Consider the following 4,765-nt stretch of genomic DNA (forward strand, 5'->3'; position numbering starts at 1 on the left):
GGCAAAATATCCAGAATCATGAAATGGTGCATGTGTAAAGAGCAGCGGTTCCCAAACTTTTTAGCACTGGGGCCCACTTTTTAAAATGAACCTCTTTCGGGACCCACCTAGGTTTACCAGTCTTTCTAAAAAGGTGGTGGGGCAGTCAGGGAGGACTCCTCAAGCTAAGGGAACATTTGCTCCCTTACATTGAGGCTGCACTGCACCTGCATTAGCACTGGGAAGTAGCTTAGGTTTGGTCAGATACCTCTCTACAGGACTGCCCTTTTGATCTGTGGGGATTTGTTCCAGGACACCCCAGCAAGTCATGGACTCTTCAATCACAACAGAAGAAGAGACTGAACGCTTTCCACATGCGCTGCCTCCGACGCATTCTCGGCATCACCTGGCAGGACAAAGTTCCAAACAACACAGTCCTGGAACGAGCTGGAATCCCTAGCATGTATGCACTGCTGAAACAGAGACGCCTGCGTTGGCTCGGTCATGTCGTGAGAATGGATGATGGCCGGATCCCAAAGGATCTCCTCTATGGAGAACTCGTGCAAGGAAAGCGCCCTACAGGTAGACCACAGCTGCGATACAAGGACATCTTCAAGAGGGATCTGAAGGCCTTAGGAGTGGACCTCAACAGGTGAGAAACCCTGGCCTCTGAGTGGCCCGCTTGGAGGCAGGCTGTGCAGCATGCCCTTTCCCAGTTTGAAGAGACACTTGGACAACAGACTGAGGCAAAGAGGCAAAGAAGGAAGGCCCATAGCCAGGGAGACAGACCAGGGACAGACTGCACTTGCTCCCAGTGTGGAAGGGATTGTCACTCCCGAATTGGCCTTTTCAGCCACATTAGACGCTGTTCCAGAACCACCTTTCAGAGCGCGATACCAGAGTCTTTCGAGACTGAAGGTTGCCAGCAACAAACCCCCCCCCCCCCCCACTGGTGAATTCATAGATATGCGGATCCACAGCCACTTCTGGTTTGACAAGCAAACTGAAAATCACCTCCCTGAGACCTCTGAAAGTGGCTTCCAGTTTGACAGGCTGCCCAGAAGTGGATTTCCCCTGCTATCCTTGGCATCCGCAGTGAATCAAACCTGCAGATGATGGATCTGTGCCTACCAGGGGTACACTGTCCAGCAAAGCCCACCTCCATTGTGAACCTGTGAAATTCTTTCCCATAGGTCTCTTCTAGAGAATTCTTCTGCTGGCCATGGTTGCTAGATACAGGGCTCGCCCCATTACTTTCTGATTGTCTTGCCTGCTGGCGTAGCTGCATCCATAGCACAACATCCTGTCAAATCTCTTTATCAGTGTTTGCCTTGAGTTTCAAGCCAGTTTGGCTTCTACTGGGGTCACTATGAAGTCCTGTAAAAACATCCACATGCTGAAACAACTCTGGAGCGTCTGGCAGAAGATGCCCGATGAAATGGTTGGCAACCTTCAGTCTTGAAAGTCTATGGTATAAGCCTACAGCACCCGGTATTCCCAGGCGGTCTCCCATCCAAGTACTAACCAGGCCTGACCCTGCTTAGCTTCCGAGATCATGGTATAAGCCTACAGCACCCGGTATTCCCAGGCGGTCTCCCATCCAAGTACTAACCAGGCCTGACCCTGCTTAGCTTCCGAGATCATGGCATAAGCCTACAGCACCCAGTATTCCCAGGCGGTCTCCCATCCAAGTACTAACCAGGCCTGACCCTGCTTAGCTTCCGAGATCATGGTATAAGCCTACAGCACCCGGTATTCCCAGGCGGTCTCTCATCCAAGTACTAACCAGGCCTGACCCTGCTTAGCTTCCGAGATCATGGTATAAGCCTACAGCACCTGCTATTCCCAGGCTGTCTCCCATCCAAGTACTAACCAGGCCTGACCCTGCTTAGCTTCCAAGATCATGGTATAAGCCTACAGCACCCGGTATTCCCAGGTGGTCTCCCATCCAAGTACAAACCAGGCCTGACCCTGCTTAGCTTCCGAGATCATGGTATAAGCCTACAGCACCCGGTATTTCCAGGTGGTCTCCCATCCAAGTACTAACCAGGCCTGACCCTGCTTAGCTTCCAAGATCAGATGAGATCAGGCATGTGCAGGGTAAATGGAATTGACCAATACATGGATTATTTCTGGGCGGCCTCCTCTCTCTCTCTCTCTCTCTCTCTCTCTCTCTCTCTCTCTCTCTCTCTCTCTCTCTCTCTCTCTCTCTCTCCAACAGCGTTTGCACAGCCGGTTTTACAAATGGTTGATCCCTAAGAGGGTTAGCAGCTAGTTGGACTGTCACATCTTGTCTCCAAGGAGAGCTTTAGGTCTGATGAAGACCATTATGAGGATTATACTTACCAGCAGTGACTACTTTGTCAGTCTTTTCACTAACCAAAAGAGAAAATAAAGCAGCGAAGAAAATCCCTTGACTAACAGCATGATTAAGGCTGTGCTTTCTATATTTCTTTCTAAAACAGGAAGCAGATCTACAGCTGCTCACTCCTGGGATACGTTCAGGATGAGCGACTCAAGAGGAGTGATGTCATTCAGTGCCTCAGAGGGCATGGCCGTGGTCTGACCCCAGAGTTCCCAGGGCCCTGGGCTCACCAGCCAGATACCAGTAGGTTTACTGGAAGAACCCTACAGTTCAGGGTGCACCCTCCAGTGTGGAGCACAGCCAGTGCGTTTAAGCTGTTCTTCCAGTTCCACCTGAGCAAGGTCCATCTGAGGAGGGGGGAGCCCTTTTGGGGATGTCCCCATAGGAAGATAGGGTTGCAGGCATTGAGTGGGAAGGGGGCCATTTCACCCAGTTGGAGTCATTTGTTGGCACTGAGGTGACTCTGGGTTCCAGCCACCTGCTAAGTTCCCAAAACAGCTTTCCTCATCTGTGTGGGCCCAGTGGGCCCATCTGTGTGGGCCCTCTCTGACTCATCATCATCATCATCATTTCAAACTACATGAAACACAGTTGCTAATTGGTTGGCAACCTTCAGTCTCGAAAGACTATGGTATAAGCCTACAACACCCGGTATTCCCAGGCGGTCTCCCATCCAAGTACCAACCAGGCCTGACCCTGCTTAGCTTCCGAGATCATGGTATAAGCCTACAGCACCTGGTATTCCCAGGCGGTCTCCCATCCAAGTACCAACCAGGCCTGACCCTGCTTAGCTTCCGAGATCAGACAAGATCAGGCATGCGCAGGTTAACTGGTGTTGAGCAATTGATACAAGTCCCAGCCTAAGTATCAACTAGGTATCGACGCAATATGTGCAATGCTCCCAAAAGCACCATTTTTTGGGGGTGTGATGGTGTTATTTCAGGGAGCTGCAGTTGTTTAAAGTGATTCACAAAACTTTTTGAGATTGTTCCAAGTGCTCCAATGACAATGGAGACCACTCTGTCCATAGTCGTCCTCATCATCATCATCATCATCATCATCATCATCATCATCATCATTTAACAAGCAACCTTTTTAACATATGCCAATTCAGCATGTTTTTTGTTTTATTTATTTATTTATTTTATTTTATTTTTTTAAGATAACTTGAGTTTAGACTCTGCGAGTGGCAGGTTACAAAATTCAGTGGCAACAAATTTGCAAATGTGGTGTGCGCCTGACCCCACCAGCCTACCTCTCCCTACATCCCTACAGAATTCCTGGCAAGGGGAAAGGAGTAATTTAAAGAAATCCTTTTTTTATTAATGGAGGGTGCTGGTGTGAAATAGGGGGAAATGATTCTGAACTTAAACATAACTGCTCCTTGCTTGGATTGTCCTGTATTGCTGGCTTCCTTGCTTTTAAAATTTATATTGCTGTTTGTGCAATTAGATATGCTGTGGGTTTTCATTGCAGTTTTTTTTTAACACTTTGTATGCCATTGGGGACCATTTGACCAAAAAGCAGCAGGGCATCGTTTCAATATAAATAAATAAGATAAAGAAGAGACGATGACCATGTGCTGGGACAACACTGCTGTAAGTATCAGATGCAAACAGTGTAGCTATATACTTGTCCCTATGCTCAGTCCCCCATGTCTATATTATCTGCCCCTATCCCAGCTAATGGGGGGGGGGCTAAGAAAAGGAACTGAGACATTGTAACTAAGGGCACAATCCTAACCGCTTATGTCAGTGCTTTCCAGCATTGACTTAAGGGCAATGCAGCTCTGAGGTAAGGAAACAAACATTCCCTGACTTTGAGGAGGCCTCCGTGAGTGACACCCAACTGCAGGATGCAGCACACGTCCCATTGGCACCGCTATGCCAGTACTGACATAAGGGGTTAGGATTGCGCCCTGAATGGGGCTATCCCTGGAGCAGGATCCCAGCCAGACACTAGGAAGGCTGTGACTTCTTGAATCTCTGAGTATGTCTTTGAAAGAGTGAACTCATCTAGATGGGCATTCTCCAACAGCAGAGGAAAGATGTTGGATACAACAGACACAAAGGCAGTGGTTCCTTCATGTAAACTGCGCACTTTATGGCACCACAGCAAACTCACAGGGTTGCCATGGGATGTCCCTGGCTGCCTCTTCTTATTGGCTCTCCCATGTGCTGCCATCTTGGCCAGGCCAAGGTCTTGCACAAGTCTTGCAAGATCGAATACATAATTAGGACCGCCATCCTTTTTGCCTAGTTTTGTTGACTCTTAGTGAAAGCAGCTCTCAGGATCTCAGACACGGGTGTTTTCCATTATCATGTGTATCATGGGCAGGAGGTCTGGTCTAGAGCCTCTGTTTGCCTGAAGATAACATCCGAAGGTCACCAGTTCGAGGCCACCGGCACCGTGAATGGTGAG

The 4,765-nt window shown here is 48.9% G+C and overlaps 1 pseudogene; it reads right to left on the reverse strand.

Annotated features, from left to right (window-relative positions):
- Positions 1-1,977: 1,977 nt before the first annotated feature.
- On the reverse strand, positions 1,978-2,094 carry LOC136656231 (5S ribosomal RNA; annotated as a pseudogene).
- Between the last annotated feature and the right edge of the window lie 2,671 nt (positions 2,095-4,765).

This window comes from Tiliqua scincoides, chromosome 6, assembly GCF_035046505.1.
Source record: "Tiliqua scincoides isolate rTilSci1 chromosome 6, rTilSci1.hap2, whole genome shotgun sequence".
In the NCBI taxonomy this organism is placed as follows: Eukaryota; Metazoa; Chordata; class Lepidosauria; order Squamata; family Scincidae; genus Tiliqua; species Tiliqua scincoides.